This window comes from Panthera pardus, unplaced genomic scaffold, assembly GCF_024362965.1.
Source record: "Panthera pardus isolate Hobbes unplaced genomic scaffold, ASM2436296v1 HiC_scaffold_6, whole genome shotgun sequence".
Classification (NCBI taxonomy): Eukaryota; Metazoa; Chordata; class Mammalia; order Carnivora; family Felidae; genus Panthera; species Panthera pardus.
In genome coordinates this window covers 112545818-112568648 of record NW_026526991.1, presented here as the reverse complement: position 1 = coordinate 112568648, position 22831 = coordinate 112545818, and the positions used below count along the sequence as shown (strand labels likewise).

At 41.2% G+C, this 22831-nt stretch overlaps 1 long non-coding RNA gene across 1 annotated transcript; it reads left to right on the top strand.

The window, feature by feature from the left end:
- Positions 1 to 1477: 1477 nt before the first annotated feature.
- LOC109276317 (uncharacterized) lies at positions 1478 to 5486 on the top strand. Its single transcript, XR_002084588.2, has 3 exons — positions 1478 to 1638; positions 4044 to 4134; positions 5205 to 5486. It is a non-coding gene; the product is annotated as an uncharacterized LOC109276317 (long non-coding RNA).
- The last annotated feature ends 17345 nt before the right edge of the window (positions 5487 to 22831 follow it).

Below are 22831 nucleotides of genomic sequence, written 5' to 3'. Positions count from 1 at the left end.
AGTCACCCCCCTGGGAGCCAACGCTGTTTAGCATTCAGGCCTGAACAGAAAATCACAGAATGGGAGTCTGGTTTGACTTTTTTTTTTCTGTCCTTCTGTCTACAGAGGAAGAAATAGCTGTCTCATTCCCCCTTGCCAGGAGAAAAAAAAAAAAAAAATCAATAGGTGTTTAATCTGCAAGGGAGATGAATTTCCCTTCAACCGAAGGAGATGTGGAATGGCTCTGGGCTGAGGTTTGATTGAAGTGTCAGGTGTCAGAGCCCGCAGGGATGATAAACAATCTCCCTCACCCCCTCGCTTTACAGATAAGAAGTCTGAGGCTCAGAGATGCTGGGCACCTTGCACAAGGCAGCCCAGCTTTCAGAGCAGAAATACTATGCCCTTTCTGTCCCATCATGCTGGACAGCTCGGACCATCTGCTTTCCTCAGGGACTCGGGTTTGCTGTGCCTCCCCCTCTTCTTCATCCTCTCATACTGTCCAATAATAATTGGCAACATACACATCCAGCCCTCAGAAACTGGAGACAAGGACCAAGCTGAGTTTTCTGATATTAGTCAAGGTAGATCCCTTGAAGAAAGAAGAAGGTGCCTTTAACTTGGCCACAATCTGAAGCTCTGAAGCATTCCAGTGATTCTGCAGTACATAGGCTTTGACTCTGCAGGACTTGCAGATGATTTCACAAAATTTCCAAACCTTAAAAGGCAGAGTGATGAAGCATTGCATCAGCAGTATAGTGGCTAATGGCTGGATTCTCTTAATTTCCAAATATCCCGTACCCACAACATAGAATCAGTTGGATCGTGTACCTGTAAAATCTTGCAGCCATCCAAGGATAGATTTCCTCATTTTACCAAACGCACCAAAGATCTTGGCATCTTGGACCACCTTACCCCAGCTTATTGGACCATCTTACCCCAGCATCAGGCATTTACTGAACTCCCCTACAATCTCATCGATGTTAGTAAAGGCTTTTGTGAGGCAAGGGAAGAATCTCAGAAGCTTTCCTCTGGCCTATTCTCGTCTTGCTGTCTGCCCACCTTCAGCCACCTGCCTCCCCCACCACATGTACCAATTTAAAACAGCTTTCAGGCCCCCATGATTTTCTCCTAGTTTTCTGGTTAATTCTTAAAATCCAACTTTTCATTTTGTTTCATAATTTCTCCAATGCTGTTCTAAAATAGACAAACAGCAGTCAAATTGGTTAACCATCTGCACAGAAATTGGAAGTTCATGGTGATGTCTAACCAAAGAAAGAAAGAAAAGGAGGAGGAAGAGGAGAGGGAGGAGGAGGGGGAGGAGAAGGAGGAGAAACAAGATAAAGATAAAGGACTATAAAATGCATCCTATAGAGCAAAGTTCAAAATCTTTTCCACCACATTCAAAGCGGAGCCTACCCCGCTTTGTAATTGGTACTGCCCATTCATTTAACTAACCTTTGAACACCTATTCTGTGCTGGCACCGGGGATACACTGGTGAACAAGACAGATACAAAAACCCTTGCCCCTAGAGCACACAGGCTCCAGGCTGTAGTGGGAGCTGCTGGCAGAGACTTCCAGTGCAGGAACGGTGTGAGGCATTCAGTTGGATAGTGAAGGAACAGAAAGGAGGGTGGATGGCTGGAGCAAAGTGCTCAGAGGTACGGCGGTAGGAGGTGAAGTTTGGAAAGGGGAGGCAGGGCCAGATCTTTCAGAACTTCGTACTCCTATTAAGGAGCTGTAATTTAATTTTAAGTCCAATGAAAAACAATTGCAGGGTTTTAAGCAGGGGAGAGGCATGATCTGATTTACATTTTGTAAACACCACTCTGGCTGCTGTGTGGCTAATGGAGCGTAGCATTATCTAGAGAGGTATCTTCTTGGCATGAGGAAAAGCAATCCATTCAATTATCTTGAGTCGACATCCCCATTCTGGACTTTAATTTGCCCCAGGAGGAAACACTGGTACTGGTTATCCCACCCAGTCTAACTTGGGCTGTAATTAATTTTGGCCTTTAGGTTTACAAATCAGTCACTTATGACTTCTTTGGAATGAACCTCTGGGCTAGTGGACAAAAATGAGTTTCTAGACCTGCAAAGCTCTGAACTAGATTCTGTCCAAAGTCCTGGGAGGTCCTATGAGCAGTGGGTCAGAGCCCTCAAACCTCTCTCAGCCACAGCCATCTGCTTTAAAATAGCCTCATGTTTATTGACTGAAGGAGTAGGTGAAGGAAGGAACAAATGGGGAAAAAAAAAAAGATAAATGGCTGGCTGGTTGGCTTCTTGAATGGATGGATGGATGGATGGATGGATGGAAGGAACCAGTGTGTGTGTGTGTGTGTGTGTGTGTGTGTGTGTGTACACATATATGCATGGAGAAAGAGAGAGAAAGTTTGGGCAAGTTGGAGACAGACCAGGTAAGGTCTCAGAGGAGAGGGAGAGGATAGATTAAGAGGGCCAGTGGAGAAGCTAATCTGGCCTCTAAAGCCACTCCCTACTTATTCTGGAAGATCCCTCAATAAGCCTTCGTGTCTCTTTGGCTGCCTGGATACCTAAGGAAATGGCATGAAGCAGTGGTCACCTCCAAGTCCTTTGCTCCTGGAGGGCAAGTTCAACTATCCTCTCTTCAGACCCTGCAGCTGCATTCACCCCTCGCTGGGAATACAGACTTCAGGTTAGGAAGACCCAGAAAGAGAGAAGTATGGGGCTGCTGAGACACCAGATTAGGGTTCCCTGTGGGGCCAGAGACAAAGGTAGAAGCAGAACCCTCCCACCCCCACTGCAAGGCTGGTCCTGTGCCTCCCAAGGACCCACCTGCACAAAGGCAAGGCTATTGGGTGCCAGCGTGGTAAGCGGTAGTACCAAAAAGGCTTATCTGACCAAGTCATTGTCCCGCACTCCCAAACTGCCCCTTAAGAAGGGAATCCAAGGCCAAGAAACAAATGCAGTCTGTGAGGTTAACACCTCCTTCAACTAGGAGCCACTCTGTCTTGGTCTCCAGACAGAGAAAAAAGCTTGAGATGGAACAATGTGCCAGCTTAGCAGGACTGGAAAATGGAGAACAAAATGCCACCAATTTGCTGTGCATCCACTCTGCTTGGAAAAATCTGGCATTTCTGATTCTGGCGGGAAGTCCCACTCTGCTCTGTTAGCAAAAGGCTGAGAGACCCGGAAACAAGATGCAGTGCCTGAAAGCATTCTGCAAGGTTTGCTTTTGTTCTCATGCAAGGTTTCCAGCAGGAGATAAATGCTTTCCACATGGCCTGAGAGTGGAGGAGGCTTCTTTCCACTCGCTTTTGATCCTTAGACACTGCAGCATGTAAACAATCATCATCCCACAGACAGTTTCCAGAAACAGAACTTCACTCGCTGACCTCCTACCCCCACCTCCGAGCAAGATGACCATGTTCCCACACCATCCTGCACCCCACCCTGCTGCTGACCCAAGAGCCATGCCAAGTCCCCAGGGAGCTCATCATCCAGAGAGGAAATGCCTGAAGCAAAGGATGCCCTTGGTGGCCATTGTCTGTGGTCACTTGGGCTCCCTGCCCAAAACTGTCTTCCCCAGAGCCCCTGGGCAATCTGACTGCCCTAAGACAGACCACAGCCCTCTCCTCCTACTAGCATGAAATCAGATTAGAAAAAACCCAAGGGCAGGGGATATACATTGATGGCGGTGAACACATCAATTACTACAGATTTACTATCTCTCTCTAGGCAACTTGTAATACATAACTATAAAAATATTCCCTTCAAATACTCTTTGATTCCACTTCCAGGAATCTATCCCAGAAAACAAGCGGGAATGTGGCAAAAGGGAAAAAATTATAAATAACTTAAGTGCCTGACAATAGAGAGTTAAGTGGTCTCTTGCACTTCGAGTCAACAGTCACATACTCCTATCAAATATAATTTTTTAGTTCACATCCTGATAAATACATATTTGTTTATAATGAGTCACATATGGGTACTACTGAACTAAAGACGTTATGTGCACTACAAAACATACAATGTGGAAATTTTGGCCAATATTCAAATTTTTTTATTTTATTCATTAATACTACAGAAACATTTTGGCTTTGGGCGACATGATTTTGGATATGCTCCATTATTTTTTAAAATCCTATCTTCACATTTGGTGATGCAACAATGGAGAGGTCAGTATATTTTTATACTTGGTTGTAATAGTTGCCATAACTGGAAGCAATCTTTTATAAAGACACATACAAATAGAGGAAAGGCATAATTGGGCACACTTATTAATTAATAAATTAATTTTTCATTCTCATATACTAAGTATACAGACTTTTATTGAAATTAGGCTGAGTAAATTTTCTACTGCTATGATGTCAATCAATAGGTCTTACATTCTTTATATTTTAAACAAATGCTTCCAAAACACTAAAAACTTAACTGGAAGGTATTTAAACAAGGTAGCAAATTCTGTTTCCACATTTTAAAGTGAGTATATGAGAGTTTTTATATACAACTGCACTTTTTTCCAGCAATAAAGTCATAGAACATTGGAAGTCTAAATGCTCTATTTCTTTCAAAAAACTTTATGTTTTATTTATTTTTTTAAATGTCACCATAATTTGATGAGACAAATTCCATGTAATATATATATTTTAAGAGTCAAGTAACATAATATGGGAAGCCACAAAAAGTTCTAAGTCATTTTTATATTTATTAACTCAAGTAATTTGCTACATGATACACATCTAATTTTGTGTACATAAAAGATTTTTTGCTCATTCTCTATGACCTTTCTATTCTAACATACTATACATATTTTATATTATATAAACATATATTATATAAATAATATATTTATATTATATATATAAATATATATGTAAATATATATTTATATAATATATGAACATATAAATATAAACATATAAATACATGTTTATATAATGTTTATGTTTATATGTTTATATAATGTATTAAAATTATGTAAAATATTGCAAAGGTTCTACTATATATTAAAAGCTTCGTTTTATTACCTGAACCGCATCACTGATACTCAGTGTAGAACTTCCAGCTTCAAATCCTTTGCTATAGAGGTTTGTAAATAAATTTCAAGTGTGGCATAAATTATTAGCTGATGTTTGTTGAGCACTTACTTTGTGCCAGGCATAGTTTAAGCACCCTACCTATATGAATTCATTTGCTTTTTGCAACTAGCCCTCATGTAGACACAATTACTATCCCTATTTTACAGGGAAGGAAACAGACACAGGGAAGTTAGGTAACTGTCCCAAGGTCACACCACTGACAAGCAGCAGCACTGGATTTTGAACTGTGACATCCAGGACCGAGGGACGGCGCTATTCCCCACCATGCTAGACCATTACCTCTGCAATGACGCTCAAGAATCTTGTTCCTGAAGTCAAAGCAGGTGCCCTGTCTGCACTTATTACTTCCATCCTTTGTTGTTGTTGTTGTTGTTGTTGTTGTTGTTGTTGTTTTAACCATTGTTAAAGACCTCATTTGATATTCAGAATATATGTCCTTCAATTATCCTTCCTGTAGTGGCTTACAAAAACAAAATTCATGTGTTTTGTTTTGGAAGCAGCATTTGGCAACTGCCACAACCGAATCATGTTGGAAACATATGTACTTTCATCCAACTCTGTGGCAAAACTCCCGCACGGCATTATGTATTCTCATACTTGTTTCTTCAAACATTCAGCAATTGTTCTCCTTGCATCTTCCAACAGTATTTTCTGACAAAATACTACATTTAAGTTCATCCCTGCATTTTTTCCATGTGTCACTTAGCCCAGTTTTACCATGGTATGTGGCTTTTAAGCTGCTGAGCATGTATTATTAGTAGTTTAGCAAAAATATTTAAGTACCGAAATAAATATTGCATGACTTTAAACATTGGTGGGAGAATGTTTTCGATGTTTGCTTTTTAACATTTTGCCTGTGGTGATACTCTCCTTAGCTCATACCTTAGAAGCTAATATCTCTGTATGTAATATACAGTTAAGGTAAGGCCATCATGAATGAAATGAATATATATCCATTATTTACATAATCTTCTCAAGATATGAATATATTTCTGGCTGACTTTCAGATCTGATGCTATTGGGTTTTTTTTTCTTTTACATCTAATCAGAATTATGATGAGCTCATGCTCAAAGCTGAAGAAGAATCCACTCTGCCATTTTCTTGTTCTCTTCTCATGCTCTACATTTTCTTTGGAGGAAGATTTTTTGGCTACCTGTTCATTTTATGAAGGTTATTATCTAAAAGAACATAATCTGGCAAAATCTCTAAGCCAGACTCAAAAACTACAGTAAATCAGAATTTGCTAAAAGCAAACAACGCTGTTGGACCCGCATTGGCCACAGATAACCAGGGGACTAGCAGACTGGGTGCAACACCATGATGAGTCCAGGTATTAGAGTATCAGTAAACCAGTTCTTTCTTACACTTGGATAAAAAGACATATGGGAGGAAGTTGGAATATTTTCTTCCCTCATCCTGAGGGATTGTCATTCATGCACCCCACAAGAGACTACTTTTCAGTTATTAAAAAATTATGTTATAGAAGACTATATATAAAGACATGGGGGAAATAGTCACAATATACTGACTGGTAAAAGTTTCAGAAACAGGATATATATGATAATTTAATTTTCTACATGAAAGTGTATACCACATATATGATAGTTGCTCACATAAATGGCAGGAGGCAAATTCAAATGTTTGTCTAACAGTACTTCATGCTCATCTGCACCTGTACCAACCTGCATCCTTCTGGGTGAAGTGGGTGTGGAGGGCACATATCACCCTGGAAAAGAATGAGAGAACACGTCTGACCTTCAGCGCTAACACTTCAGCAGAGATGAGCTCATGTGAGTGGGGGAAGGAGAGGGGGAGGACTGAAGTCAAGACTCAGCTTCATGAGAGCAGTCCAGGTGAGCCATGAGCTGCCTGAAAACTGGATGGGCACCAGGTACTTGGGCGGAGGGGGAGAAGAAAGTGTGAGTCAGCAGGCACATTTCCCAGCATCCAGCTCGGTCCTGGGACAGACTTTCTGTGAGCTTGGCCTTAAGTAATGACTTGTGTCATTATAACACGGTTCTTCCAAGGAAACTCACAAGGCTTCATGGCTTGTTCTCTTCACATGCCAGACAACGTGAGTTGGGATCGTCATGTCAAGAGGAGAGAGTTGCTCTTTATGTGCGAAACGAAAATAGCGGGTCTAGCATCTGGGAAATGTTAAGTCTTTGGCCTGAGGTAATGGGTCCCAAACTGTGTTCCCGCGGGTTCTGCTCAGCCCTCACATCCCTGTGGTCCCTCGTCTCCAGTCTTCCCACCTCTGAAGGTGGGGGCTTGCTTTGGTTTCTTGTTGATGCTGACACCGAATGGCTGGTGAGTGCACCTGGCCTCTCCACACCTATTTTAGCAGCTCTTCTGGGACTGATGGGAGCCCAGGGCAGATATCTGAGGTGACCTAGGACTCACGGCCCATCCTTGGCCATGGCCATTCAGAGTCCCACATTCCCCCTCTCTTCCTGCACTCACCACAGAGGAGGGCTGGGTCCCAAACCAAGAGACACCAGTGCCAGGCGGAGCACATGAACCCCAGAAGAGTTAGGGAATGAGTCGGACAGAAGCCCTGGGTTGCCTGTCATCGCCATACCTGGGGGCTTCCTTCCCGTTACACACACATCGAAAAGGTGAGGTTTTTACTGGCCCTGCTGCTGAAATCAGCCCTGGGTCTGTCAGGGCTGTATGTGGCCCAACACTTGTTTCCTTATCCCGGGATCAAAGCCTTGGGCCAAAGAGATCATAAAATAATAATAGTATTTATTATAGCTGCCATGTATCGAGCCCCAATAAAACAATTGCCCCTTTACACATATTCTTTTTTTTAACTCCTATTAACAGTGCCTTGAGGGTAGGTTCTTTCATTTTCATTTTTTATACATGAGGAAACTGAGGCTCCAGGGTTAAGTTAATAATTCACCCAAGGTCTCACAGCCAGGAAGTGGAATGGCCAGGAGCTGGTGAGCCCGCATGCATCCGTCTGGGGATCCCGCATTCCTTCCTCTGGGCAGCACTGCCTAGGTTGTGACCAGTCAGCATGCCGTTTTAGCTCCTGTCCCAAGGTCCACTCTGGTGCCCACGAGGAACCGGTGGCACTTAGCGACAAGCGGCTGGCGGCAGTAGGCATGACGCTCTCAGACACCCCGGCCACCTACTCCGTGGGATTTCACTCCACAACCCCAGCAGCCAACACAAGTGCCCCTGGGTGAGGCCTTCTTAAATGATATCAGATGCTCCCTGAGATGGGGCGAGGGACAGGTCGCCGGCACTGAGATCTGACAGTAGAGAGCAAGCCATCACGGAGTGAAAGGGGAAGCCGTTTGTGCACGTCCATTCGGCCATGAGCCTGCTGTGGCCCATGCACCAGCTTCCCGGCCTGGCTGCCCGCCCGCTGCACCACGGACTCTGGATGCACGAGAGGGAGTGCTCATGCATGGGTGTTCATGTGTGACAGAATGTATGTGCACACACGCGTGTGTTTAGAGGGGCACACGGACTCTCAGCCCAAATTGGGGATTGTACTGTCATTTGAGGCACCCATGGCCAAACATGTGCTCTGTACGCTTGCCAACTCTGGGGCCTCTGTCTAAAGGAGCCTATTTTATGGGTGAGAAGAAAAGCCGCACACGAATTTAAGAGGCCACCAGGAGAGCTGATTATGATTTTTAAGAGCTAATGCTACCACCCACGACTCAGTGTTTATGGACGACCTTTGCTCGCTGTCACTATCGTAAACTGTGTGCAAGACACTGTATATACGGGGACCAAGCGAAGCGCTTGGAGGGCAGAGACAGTCAGTACTAATCAAGGTGCCGGGAGGAGAGAGGGCCCCGCTGCTGGAGGAGAGGAGCGCTGAGACCAAACAAAGGCAGAGAAGGCAGCTGCTCCCGCGCACGCAGCTGTGTGGCAGTCTATTGAAGGTGACAGATCCCGTTAAGTTATGCAGCCAGGCGCACACAGAGGAGCCGTGTCCCCGTAAATCAACAACAGGCCCACGTCTTTGGGAAGGCTCCTGTAAGCCTGGGGGGTCTGAACAGGCCCACCGCCTGGGTCAAAAAGAAGAAAAAGAAAGGAAGAAGGGGGTCTGTGACTGTCCTACAACTTTGAAAGCCAGGCTTTGAGCAGCAGAGGTGGGGCAAGAAGCCCAGGGACCCCCCAACCTCCTACGCCAGAGCCCTGGGAGAATCTTGGGCCCTAGGGCTGCCGCCTTGGGCCCCACACTACCCAACCTGGTGCAGACAGTCCTGCAGTCTGGCGGGGAGAGGAGTGTGCTGGTTCCTTCAGGACAGTTTGCCTCTGCTCCTGGGTCTGCCTCAGCTAAAAGGCACTTCTCACTGACAGCCACAATGAACTAGTCTGCAAAATGGGACCCTGGATCTGTTCCCTCTGGTCCTTCCAGATCTATCAATTCTGATTCCATGACCGTGGAGATTGGGGGTGACATTCCCCCTCGAATGGTGGAAGCAAGGTGGTCCCACCACTGGAGCGGGACAGACCAGCGCAGACATTGAGCCCACATCTCTGACCACGTCAGGTCTCTGCTTTGCAGCTGCAACATTTCTGAAATGGCATTTGCTCCGAAACAGTGACACCGAAATAAAACCTAACAGGTTAATCACTTAAAAACTGTTAGTTTGGTAAAAAATAAATAAATAAATACATAAATAGAGCCTTCAGCTCCCTCTCTTTAGTTTTGCTTTGGCTTCCCGCCCCCCACCCCCATCACCTACTGCAGACAAAAGCAGGAATTAATCACTATTATTCACAGAGCAGCACGGGTTCCTGCAGACATCATCAAAGATGCTGATGCCTCTGGGAGGAGGTGAACAACCTCACTTGTATTGACTTCCAGTACTATGGAAACAAAGGAAAGGTGAGGAGAGAAGGGAAAGAAGGAGGAACTGTGGCTCTCTCTTCAACAGCCCAGGGTCTGCCTTGTCGTGTCTACCTATTCTATTTGTAATGCTGGGCACATTGTTGAAAATCACATACCTGGGGGAGCATTCTGCTTCCTTAAGGGAAAAGCTCTTTTTAGTATTTAGAAAGGCAAAATCTCTTTTGACTACAGAGATTTTTTCAAAATGAATGGGAAAATTTCACGACACTGTAAAGATGATCAGAATGGTTAATTTTATATTATGTATACTTCACTGCAATTGTTTAAAAGGAAGAAAAACCTAATAGGAATAAAGAGAAAAGTGTTCAGTTGTTTCTAGATCTAGCCTCTGGAAAGATTGTTGCACAAGCCCACTGATGCTCTTAAGAGTAAGGAAAAGCACTCAGGCCGGCGCGAGCTCCCAGCCTTGGCCAGTGATTAACACCCAGCATGGGCGTAACTCTGCTGTGGGTGCCCTGCTCCAGGTGGATCCGCCCTCACACTTAGAATCCTCACCCTTAGGGGAGCCCTGTGGGTTAGTTGGTTAAGCGTCCGACTTGGGTACAGGTCAAGATCTCACAGTTTGTGAGTTCAAGCCCTGCATAGGGTTCTCTGCTGTCAACAGAAAGCCATCTTTGGATCCTCCATTCCGCCTTTCTCTGCCCTCTTCCTGCTCTCTCCCTCTCTTTCTCTCTCAAAAATAAAAAAACATTAAAGAAAAAAAAAAGAATCTGAGGCGCCTGGGTGGCTCAGTCGGTTGAGTCTCTGACTTCGGCTCAGGTCATGGTCTCACGGTTCATGGGTTTGAGCCCCGCGTCGGGCTCTGCTGACAGCTTGGAGCCTGGAGCCTGCTTCAGATTCTGCATCTCCCTCTCTCTCTCTCTGCCCCTTCCACACTCACACTTTGTCTCTCTCTGTCTCTCTCTCTCAAGTATAAATAAACATTTTAAAAAATTAAAAGAAAAAAAAAAAGAATCCTCACCCTTAGAATCCAGGGCAGATCTGAAGTTCCTGTGTCCACAGGGCGTGGCTGAGCTCAGAGCCTTTGGTCCAGGCTACTTCTATACTCAGTCTAGATCAAGGGGGAACTGATTCTCAGAGGCCATGTTCCAAGGCCACAACCTTTGTAAGGGCAGAGCATAATAACACTCATCAAAGGAATTAATTCATTCAGCATGTCAGGCACCATGCTAGACACAGACAGACCTTGCCCTCCTGGAAGCCCCGGGAGACGCATGTAAGTACCATCTGTGTAGTCACAGGGCAGGCATAAGAGTTACAGGAGCACATGGGCAGGATGTGTCTCAGAGAAGCTTGGGTTTGAGGATCTGTGCTGGGAGAGCCCCAGGGCATAAAGTTGATGTCAGAAAGAGTGACTTCAAAAAAATAGAGTATCGGTTCCTCCAAAAGTTAAACTCCTAGGTACATACCCAAAAGAACTGAAAGCAGGGACTCAGATACCTGCACACTAATGTTTACAGCAGCATTATTCACAATAGCCTACAGGTGGAAACAAATCAGTTTCCATTAACAGATGAATGGATAAACAAAATGTGGCATGTATATGTACGATTACTATTATTCATCCATAAAATGGAAGAAGTTCTGACATGCTACAACATAGATGGACCTTGAAAACATTCTGGTACGTGAAATAAGCCAGACACAAAAGGACAAATATTGTGTGATTCACTTATCTGAGGCACATAAAGTCATTAAATTCATGGAGACCGTAGATTAGAGGTTACTAAGGGCTGGGGTCGGGAAAATAGGAGTTATGGTTATGGGTGTAAAATTCCTATTTGGAATGATGAAAAAGTTCTGGCAATGGCTGCACAACATTGTGAATGTACTTAATGCCACTGAATTATACAATTAAAATGGTTAAAATAGTAAATTTTGTGTAATATATGTGTTTCCACAATAAAAACAATTCTTTAGTTACTTAATTCCTACTGGGGGAAAAAAAAGCCCCATATCACTCTCATATTACATAAGATTTCCACAGGCAGAGAGAGAAGAAGCCAGTAATAGGTGGATTTTTGATTCCTTCAATGGCACACTGGATTTTCAGACCAAGATGTCCACTGGGGGGAAAAAAACCATACTGGATAAAATAGAAGCAAATTCCTTAAAAGCATCACTAAGCTAACCAGATAGTAACTACCAGGCTGGACTCAAAGCAGAAATGGGAACCCACAGAGGTAGCAGAACATGAAAACATCTCAGCTGTTTTCACCTTCAGAGCTAAAAATGGGCAAACTAAATGGGTTTCACTTTAACAGCCTGTTGGGGCAAGAAAACGGAAACCAAGGCTTGGGGATCCACCGAGTCAGGGAACCCAACAGGACACCCTCCCCACATGGAGGCCTCCACTTGGGCCCAAATCCATTCTCCCCACCCCACATAAACACACAACCCAGGGGTCATAGTGTAGATCGCTTCTGCAGCTAGCAGGCAAGGCAAGGAAAAAAACAAAAGGAACACATCCTTGGCCACTGGCCCTAGAATGGATTTGCAGCCCAGATTCACAAGGAAACTCACCCTCAAAATCTAGTGGAAGGTGGTCCCAGATGGGCCCAGCTTACGTGGTATGCACAGAGTCAATAAATATTAGCAACCACCATTACCACCTCCCATCACCACCTCCATCGCACCACTCTCTGCCTCCTCTCTGCCTTTTGTGTCTTCCAGCTGCACTGGCTTCCTCCCATTTCCTGGAAGCTCCCACACTCTCCCGCCCCTGGCCTTCCCCTTGGGGCTCAACATCTGCTCCATGATCAGCTGACCCATACTCATCCTTTTGACCTTGGCTCCAGCGGCATTTCCTCAGGGAAGCTTGATCTGACCTCAAGTCTAAGTCAGGCCCCTTTGTAAATACACCTTTATAAAACTTCCTTCCTTGCTGCCAGAGCACTTAAATCAGTTTTGAATTAGACATTTATTAGTGGGCTTACTTGATTAATATCTCTGTCCCTCGCAAGACTATAAACACCTTGGTAGCAGGAAATATATCTGGTAATATTCATCATAAATTCTAGTATTTAACACACAGGAAATACTCAAAATTATTTTTGAATGGCTGAATTGTGGGAGCTCAGAACACAGAGCTTGCCCCAACTTTGCCACTTATCTTGTGCCCTTTGCCAGGCACTGATCTTTCTGCAATTTAGTTTCTCCTCTTGTATAATGGAATAATAAGACCCACCCACCTACTTCTCAGGGTTCTTATAAGGTCCAAATAAAACCCAATATATGAAAAATTTTACTATAGGATTGTAGCTGGAACAATATCACATTATGCTATATGACTAATAAGTACTTATTGAGTACTTACTATAAACCAGGCACTATGCAAAGTGCTCCAAATACATGATCTCATCTAATCTTTATTTTAAAAACTGTGAAGAAGATATTAATGTCTTCATTCTACAAGCAAAGAAATCGAAGTCCTAAAATGTTGAAGAAATTTGCTTCATCTTCAACTGAGAAATTTGGGGTCAGAACTCAGTCTCTGATCCTGGCACCTGCACACTCTTAACCCCCATGCCTCAGTGTCATCCCAGAGCCCCACTGAGCCCAGCACTGCTCTGAGGCAGCAGCATCTACTCTGGAACCGACTGTCTGGTTGGCTAGGAATCAAGGAGCGAACATCGGAGGTCCTCTCTGAACCATGTCCTTCCCAACTTCACTAGAATAAATATACCAAAGCACAGCACTCCGAAGCATAGAGAACCTGGATGAGCTGGGGAAACCCAGTTTTGCAGAGGGTTCTGAGTCTGGCCGCCCCACAGAGGTGTCCCCATGACTATGGTGACGGAGCCACTTTCTTCCTCTTGTCCAAGATCTGCTTCAGTCCATGATGGCTTTCCTCCTGTCTTCCACTCACAGACACACAGTTCAAGCAGTCCTTGAGTGTCCAAAACCTCATGGCGGGAGAGGCTGATACTGAAGGAAGTTCTTCCTCATTTAACAAAAGGATTTTTCAAAAAGGATTTTTCAAAAAAGGATTTTTCAAACTTAAGGCAACAAAACAAAACAAACAAAAAAAACAGCTTAAAATTTTTGCCACTCGTCTCCAGATCCAAAAGAACTGTTTCCTAAGTTTTTGAGTAGAACTACACTTTGGTCTACTTAGGAATCAGTTTATGGCTTCCATTTTGTTCTTTGAAAGGCCTTCATGTAGTTATGGCAAAGCTGTTTTCATCTTCAATCACCGAAGGAGCTGGAAAACCTTCTGTGTTCAGTGCCTAGCACAGTGATATGTATAGGCATGTCTTAAAATCCCTCTGGGTAGTAAAGAGGGACAACCAGAAGAGTTTCCACTATTGTTTTCTAGGACCCCAAGATAAATCCGAAACAGTAAGGGCTTGATGACTATATTTTGAACAGCAGTTATGAGTGGGTAGCTATTTTATTTTAAACATACACACACTAAGTTTACTTTCTGTAAAGAGGCATTTCCAACTTCTAAACTCAAGTAAATTAAAACAACACACACACACACACACACACACACACACACACATACACACACCATCTCAGCCGTATTTTCACCAAAGATAATGAACAGAGCAGACAAATCAGTCTGACAGGTAATTTACCATTAACGGTTTGATTTCATCAGTCTAGCCACAATGCATTATGAACTAGGAAAATTAGACAAGTCAAGAGGATGATAGTATCAGTGTTTAATGTTTATTTTCCATTACCTGGCAGCACAATTATTCTCAATAAAATATAACCATTCTCTAAGAGAAAAACTTGAAGCAGTTCAGCTCATAAAATAGTACTATTAAAGTTTCAAGCAGACTCAGCTACTTGGAGAAAGACACCATGTGCCTTTTATTGATCACTGGTGTGACAAGCGAAAACCATGCAGATTGATCTCTCTGTTTAGGTGAAATGAAGGGAAACAGGGCAGTCTCTGGACAAATAACTTCCATATTCACTAAGTGAAAGATGTTTTTCTCCTTCCCTTTTGAATGCCATGAAAAATGTAGTCATTTTCAAAATGAGTTAACAGTTCTGTGTTGCTTATCCCAACCCAAAGCAGCATAGGACAGAGACTTGAAAATCTATGTCAATACAGACTATATCAGTAAATGTCACACATACTCTGGTGCCTTGAGCCCAGGTATAAACTCATCCAAAAGTGACTGAGACAAGAGTCTTAATAGATCTTACTGCCTAACAGACTTCTCAGAAATTAAGTTTTCAAAAATAGGGAAGTTGTTTGAAATTAGCCTCAGATACAAATATCTCTGTCATATGGGGAAGTTTTTCTTTCCAATGATCTGTTTTGAAAAAATAGTGAAATACAACTTTGAAAAAAAATCAGATCCCTTACATTTCAAATGTAATTTTCCCATTGTGTCCCCTTTAACCAATTACCAAACGAAGAAGCTGAGAATCCAAGATGAGTTTTAAGATAGCGTCTTCTTGGGAGTGGGAAGAAAAATAATTACAAGAATTCCAAAGCTGAATGGCAGTAAAATACAGTTTCTAAGGCTTGATAAGGTCCATCTAGCAGCATCTACCAAGAGAAGAGTGAATTGAGGTCTCAAATAAGAACAGCAGTAGTAGTAATAATAATAGAGTTATAGCAAGGTCTCCAAACTGCAGAAACCAAAGCATTTACAATTGGGAATGACTGAAAGAAGAGGGTGGTGCGTATCCCCCTTCTCATTCAACTCTCACTCACTAGGTTAGCACCCACCTATAATGAATCCCTTATTACTTACATACCTGCTATTCTCTTCTTTCCTTTGTTCATTCTTCTACTGGATTGTTGGTCTTTCACTTCTTAATTTCTAAGGGCTCTTTAAATATAAGGGAGATTAGCCCTTTGTCTAGGACAGATTCTCTCCTTTCTGTTTTGTGTCAGTCTTGGGAAGTTTTCCCCCTGGAATTTGCCCATTTTATCTAAATTCTCAAATTTGTTGGAATATTTCCATAAGATCCTCTTACTACCTTTTACATATCTCTAGAATTTGTGATGATGGCCACCTGTTTTTGTGCTTTATGGGTTATTCTCTATCATCAGTTTTATTAGTTTTTTTTCAAATGACTATTTTTTGGTTTTACTAATCTCTACTCTTGTACACTTACTATTTTTTTCTTTTAATGTTATTACTTCCATCCTTCTACTTCTGTGGGTTTAATTTGCTGTCCTTTGCTTATTTATAGAAGGTGAACTGTCACATTTCCAAGATCATTCAGTTACAATATTTTTAAATTTCCATTGTGATTTCTTCTTGGGCCTCTGGGTTATTCAAAAATGTACTGCTTCAGGGCACCTGGGTGGCTCAGTTGGTTATGCCTCTGACTCTTGATTTTGGCTCAGGTCATGATCTCACAGTTGTGCAATCAAGACCCATGTCAGGCTCATCGCTGGGCATGAAGCCTAAGATTCTCTGCCTCTCCTTCTGCCCCTCTGCCCCTCTCCCCAACCACTCTCTCTCAAAACACAAACGAACAAAGTGTATCCATGCACATGTGACTTTTATAGTTCCCTTTGATACTGATTTCTTATGTAACTCCACTCTAGTCTGAGAGCATTCTCTGTATGATTTGAATCCACTGAAAGTTGTTGAAATTTTCTTTATTGCCCAGCATATGGCCAATATTGGTAAATGTTACATATGCAGTTTAAATGAACATGCATTCTACTATTGTGGGTACACACACGTCAATTAGGGCAAATTAATTAATGGTATCATTTAAATTTTTTATATCCTTGCTGATTTTTTCTCAACAAGTTCTGTTATTAAGGGAGAGATGTGTTAAAATTTCCCACCATGTTTGTGAATATGTATATTTCTTCTTTCAGTTCTGATAGTTCTAGATTTCCATATTTTGAGGCTATGTAAATAGCTGCATTAAATTTAGAATTTTTGTATCTTTCTGTATACTGACTCTGTTATCAATATGAAATATCCCTCCTTATCTCTGATGATGCTTTTTTGCGCTAAGTCTAATTTGTAACTCCAACAGCTTCATTTTGTTAATGTTTACATGGTATATCTTCTCCATTCTTTTACTTTAAACATTTTTTGTATTTTTATATTTGCATACTCCTATAAAAGGTATATTCGTAAGTTTTGGTTTTGTTTCATCTAGTATGATAAACTTTTAAGTGAAACATTTAATCTGTTTACATTTCATGTATTATTTTTATGTTTTATTATCTATTTGTTTTGTTTTCTCTTTTCCCACCTATCCTACATTACTGTTTGTCTCCCCTTTTTTGCCTTTTTTTTAATCTTATGGTTTTCAGTATTTCACTTCCTTTACTATAGCTTATTAACTGTATATTTTTTACTACTCTTTTTTTAAATTTATTTTTTTTGTTTAATTCAAGTTAGTTAACATACAGTGTAGTATTTGTTTCAAGAGTAGAACACAGTGATTCATCACTTCCATAGGACACCCAGTGTTCATCCCAACAAGTGCCCTCCTTAATACCCATCATCCATTTAGCCCATCCCCCCCACCCACCTCCCCTCTAGCAACCCCTAGTTTGTCCTCTGTATCTAAGTCTTTTTACTACTCTTGATTATAAAAGAGATCAGAGATTACAGCAAGTCTCTTGATTTATTAAATCTGATGTAAATTAGTACTTTCACCACTTCCAGAACATTTGACTATATTTACTTGCCTCACATCATTCATATTATTATTGCCATATTTTAGACATGTGAGTACCCACACATATGCACATACATGTGTACCCCACAAATCATACCCACATATTTACTGTTTTAGTACCTTCTCCCTTAATCTCCATAGTTTCATTTGAGGTTATTTTTCCTTCTGCCTATGGAACTACATTTGTTATTTTGGTTTATCAAGAAAATACCAGTAACAAATTCTCTCCAATTTCATCATTCTGAAAGTTGTATTAAGGGGGCTCTGCACACAAATCCAGTATGTGGGAAGGAGGGGGCTGGTTCCTCACAGCAACAATAAACAATTCTTGGACACCAATTGGGGTCCTACAGTTCAACTCAATTCTGACATTACGTACCAGGAGACAGTGTCAGATCCCACCTGTTAAGGGTTCAATCCTACAAGAGTACCTCACCTCCCCATCTTTAAATGCCAGCTGGCAAGCCCAGGCTATATCATCTGGGCTTCTGACAGACTGCTTATCAGTTGGAGGTTCCAATTACCCTCTTTTTGGGTTCAATTAACTTGCTAGAGCAGCTCACAGAACTCAGAGAAGCATTTTATCTAATAAATTACTAGTTTATTGTAAAAGGATACAACTCAAGAACAGCCAGATGGAGGAAATGCATAGAGCAGGGTATATGGGAAGGGATGCAAAGCTCTCATGCCCTCTTCAGGTGCACCACCCTCCCAGCACCTCTATGTGTTCACCAACATGGAAACACTCCAAATCCTGTCCTTTTGGGTTTTAATGGAGGCTCCATTTCATGGGCATGAATAACCAAATCACTGCCATTGGTGATTGATTTAACCTCCAGCCTCTCTCCCCTCCCTGGAAATCAGGATGGTGGGACTGAAAGTTCCAACCCTCTAATCACGTTTGGTTCCCATGGAAAACAGCCTTATCCTTTGGTGCTTCAAAAGTCAATTCATCAACATAAACCCAGTTTTGGTGGAAAGGGCTTGTCATGAAGATCTCCATTTCACCTTTATGGCTCTGAAGAGATTTTAGGAACTGAGGACAAGAGACCAAATATTAATAACAAAAGATGCTCTCATTGCTCAATAAATTACAAGGGTTTGGGGAGCTGTAAGCCAGGAACTGTGGGCAAAAACTAAACACATGAGAAATATATGTTGGGTCATTTATTTCTCATGAATCATAATATACAAGTATTGGATTCTAGGTTGGCAGTTTACTTTTAACACTACTATTTTTGTTGAGAAGTCCACAGCCAATTTTATTATTGCTCATTTGAAGGTAATGTCCTTTTTCTTTTGTTTTTAATTTCTGGCAGTTTCTCCATGATGCCCTAAGATGTAGTTTTCTTTGTGTTTATTCTGCTTGGATTTATAAAACTTCCTCAATTTATGGCTGATTTTCAATCTATTTTAGAAAATTCCCAGCTATTATCTCTTCAAATAATGCTTCTGCCATGTTCTCTCTCCACCTTGCCTGGAACTCCTACTACACAGGTTAAATTTTTTTCACTGTGTTCCATACAACCCTTATGTTCAATTCTTTATTTTTTATCCTTTTGTCTCTCCAAGTTTCAGTCTGGATATTTCCTTTTGACGTATCTTCTGGTACAATTCTCTCTTTAGCTGTGTTTAATATGTAAGCTCACCTACTGGGGTTTTAATTTCAGTTACTACCTTTTTCAGTCCCAGTATTCCATTTCCCTGCTATTATGAATTTTAGGATAAAAGGCTGTCTCTCAGTGTCCTATCATTTCCAGGCAACCAACTAGCGCTTATTTATTAAAATTATCCACATAGCTGCTCCCCTTCTGAAAGTGTCAGCAAGGTCGGATTCGATTCCAGGCCTCTGCTTTTAGCAGAGATCAGGAAAGTTGCAGGTCTTAATTCAATGGATTATTTCTGTGTTATATAATCTATATTAAGCAATCATCATTCATATTTTCCAAATAGTAAGTGGCATTATGTAATTATACTACAGTGCTACATATCTCCTTTTAGTTTCTCTTTACATTTCTTTACAAATTAATGTCTTATTTAGGTATCACAGAATTTGCCTTTTCTATTCAATCTGTTTCCCTTGAATTGAATCTTAAATATATTTCTCCATTTCCATCTAGTATAAAGTGTTGCTTTTGAAAATTCTGATAATCTAATACAAATCACATGCCCTTTTTAAATGGATGCCCAAAAGATTTGCTTCTTTTTCTTTATAGTCCAGTAATTTCACTAGATGATGTCTTGGTATTGGTTATTTTAGGTCAATATTAATTATTTGCTGTGCTTTTCCGATACAGAATTTCAATGTCTTTCCCAATTCCAGGGTTCTTGAAATATTTTTATGTCTTTTGCTTGTCTTGTTTTTTTTTTTTTATAAACTCCTATTAATTACATGTTTGATCTTCTTTGCCTATCTTCAATGACACTTTTTAATCTTAAAATGATGTTTTCTTAAATCTTTATTTTTGATTTAAAATTGTTTTCTTTTTTATACCTACTTCCTTCAGGGCATTGTTTTGTCTGCTCTTAGGTTTCTATTTACAATTCTGAAATATCTCCTATTTCTAATTCTTTCCTGAGTTGTCACCTTATTTCTTGTAATTCTGTTTTATGTTCTTCTTTTATGTCTTTACCATTTCTTAGAGACTGAGTTCCTTTTGCAATCATAGGTTTCAGTTTTGTGGGCATGTGTTTTTGGCATACTTCCATTTTCCACTTGGATGTTATTCTGCTCCTTATTTTCTTATAACTTAATACGGGATTTGGCCTTGATACTATTATTTTGCTTGTTTTTGTGTAAATTTATTTTTTAGTACTTATAATTATTGTGTAATTATTAATAATTTGTGTAAAATTAACTCAAACTTTTGAAATAGGATTCAGGAAAGCTTTGTTAACAGATTCATCCTTGTTTTTGCATTGCGTTAAAAAATATGACAGCTTGATTCCTGGGGTTTCCTGGCTCTACTTCCCTTCCCCACTTTGAACTAGACCACCTTTTTGGTCTATTGTCCCTATCCTGTTCAATTTTGATTCCACTCTCAGCAACTTTTCTTTAATGTGACTTGTGCTGAAGAAAGCTTTGCCAAGTTGGTTTTGAGAATTCCCAGAGGCTAATGTTTTAGCCCCTTAATTCTTGATGATTATATTGTGGTTCTTCTGTTCTCAGACCTAGCAGATGCTACCCTGTGTCTTCTTCCTTGTTCCTCTGAGACACCAATATCATTGCAGACCTTGGAGGTGTTGGTGCTTTAATCCCACCTACTAGTATTTGGAGGTATGAAGATACCTTGTTACCTAGTTTTAGGGTCAATGTGATTATATTGTTGTTTTAATGTATGAATTGAAAAAGAATGCTCTCACCACCACCATCTTCCCAGAGTCCTCTCCACATTTAATTTTATATGAAGTATGATGTGAATCTCTTGTGGGGCAACTACTGTTATTAAATCCATGCTTTTCCTAACACTTTCGGTGAGAATGTTCCAGTTCACATTTTATTGTTTCATGCCAGGGTGATCCATTTGTAGTTTAAAACCACACCTCTTTAAACTATGCTTCATCACAGTCTTCAACATTTCTTGTATTTGACAAGCTTTGCCTTACTTCACCTGAAAAAGCACTCAAGAATTATGTCATTCTCAACATGTTACCCAATTACGTAGCAATAAATGCTAGCTCAATCTCAGTAGACTGGCATGACCACAACACAAATAAGCAATTTGGAAGGCACACTAATAAAACTACTTGAGATTGGCCATTCTGAGTGCACCTACTCAAAACAGGTGTCAGAATTAAATATATACCAGTTATCATATTATCAACCTCAGAACTGTAAACATAAAAGCAAGGATTCCATCTGTTTGGTTTACCATTTTATCCCCAGAGGTTAACACTATGCTTAAATACCTAAAACACATTCACTGAATTTGTTGAACGAATGGACTCTTAGCAGATTGTTTATATTAACTCCCTTCACAACCATTTATTCAGTGAGAGATGTTTCAGCACTACTCTTCATTTAAAATAGCAATTGCATCTTGCCTGCTGCTGGCTTTGTAGAACCATTAATGCCAACTGAATATGCTACAGCCGTTAATGAGTGATCCAACGGGTAAGAAGGTTGTCACTGTTTTGGCAATGCTCAGGCGATCAATTTGGATAATCTAACAAGTCAGGAAACAAGGACATGATCAGAGAGGGCATTCATAAGATGTAGCCAGATGTCAGAAATGTTACATCAAATCTGGTGATCTAGTGGCACCTGGGTGGCTCAGTTGGATAAGCATCTGACTTCAGTTCAGGTCATGATCTCGCGGTTGTCCTGCATCAGGCTCTCTGCTGTCAGCACAGAGCTTGCAGCCTGCTTCAGATTCTGTGTCTCCCTCTGTCTCTACCCCTCCCCTGCTTACGCTCTCTCAAAAATAAACATGTAAAATTTAAAAAAAAATCTGGTCATCTAGCATAAGGGGTTGAATTCTGGGAATCTTATAGAACTATGTCATCCAAAGATACTGGGATTGCTCTTTATAAAAGGTTTAGTTTCCACCTTAATGCAGTTGTGTTGGCTTCCCTAGAGGCCTTTGATTTCTCTTTAAGTCTAACTCCCCTTCAGGAAACCTGGACACTGTGGACACAAGGGCCTCAATAAGTCCCCAAACAGCCTCTGTGAGTAGCCACTCACTTGATCATCTAAATAAAGCAAACAGCAACTACTGAGACAGAGAAGGGGAGGGGAGATAAAAGAGGAAAAGACACAGAAAGTAGCATTTCATGTTCCCATGTACTTCTTAATGAGAAGATAAGAAGAGAGTTTTGTGAGTTAATTTTACTAGACAGCAAAGGTTCTTCACCCTAGGTTTTGCTTAAGTCTGAACTGAAGCATTCTGTCAATGAGTTGGTTTAATTAGAAAAACAAACTATTATACTCACTAGAAATATTAAGATACTTCTTAACAGAAAGACTTACAAGGTTGAAAATACAACAGTAGCATTTTCTTCAGTCAGAGCATTATATATGTCAGCTACACATAGAAGTACCATCTCTGAAAGAATCTGGCCTGGGACCCTTAAAATAAACATTCTGATAGAGACAAAAATGAAAAATGCTAATTACCATACAGTGTATAGAACCTATGTACCATGTCACTGTCCATACTCAAGCAAGCATCTGGTGAAATCACATACAGACCTACTTAACTTTGAGACAACCAAAAATTTCCCTGTATCCATGACTACCTGTCAGCTCTCATTTAAAG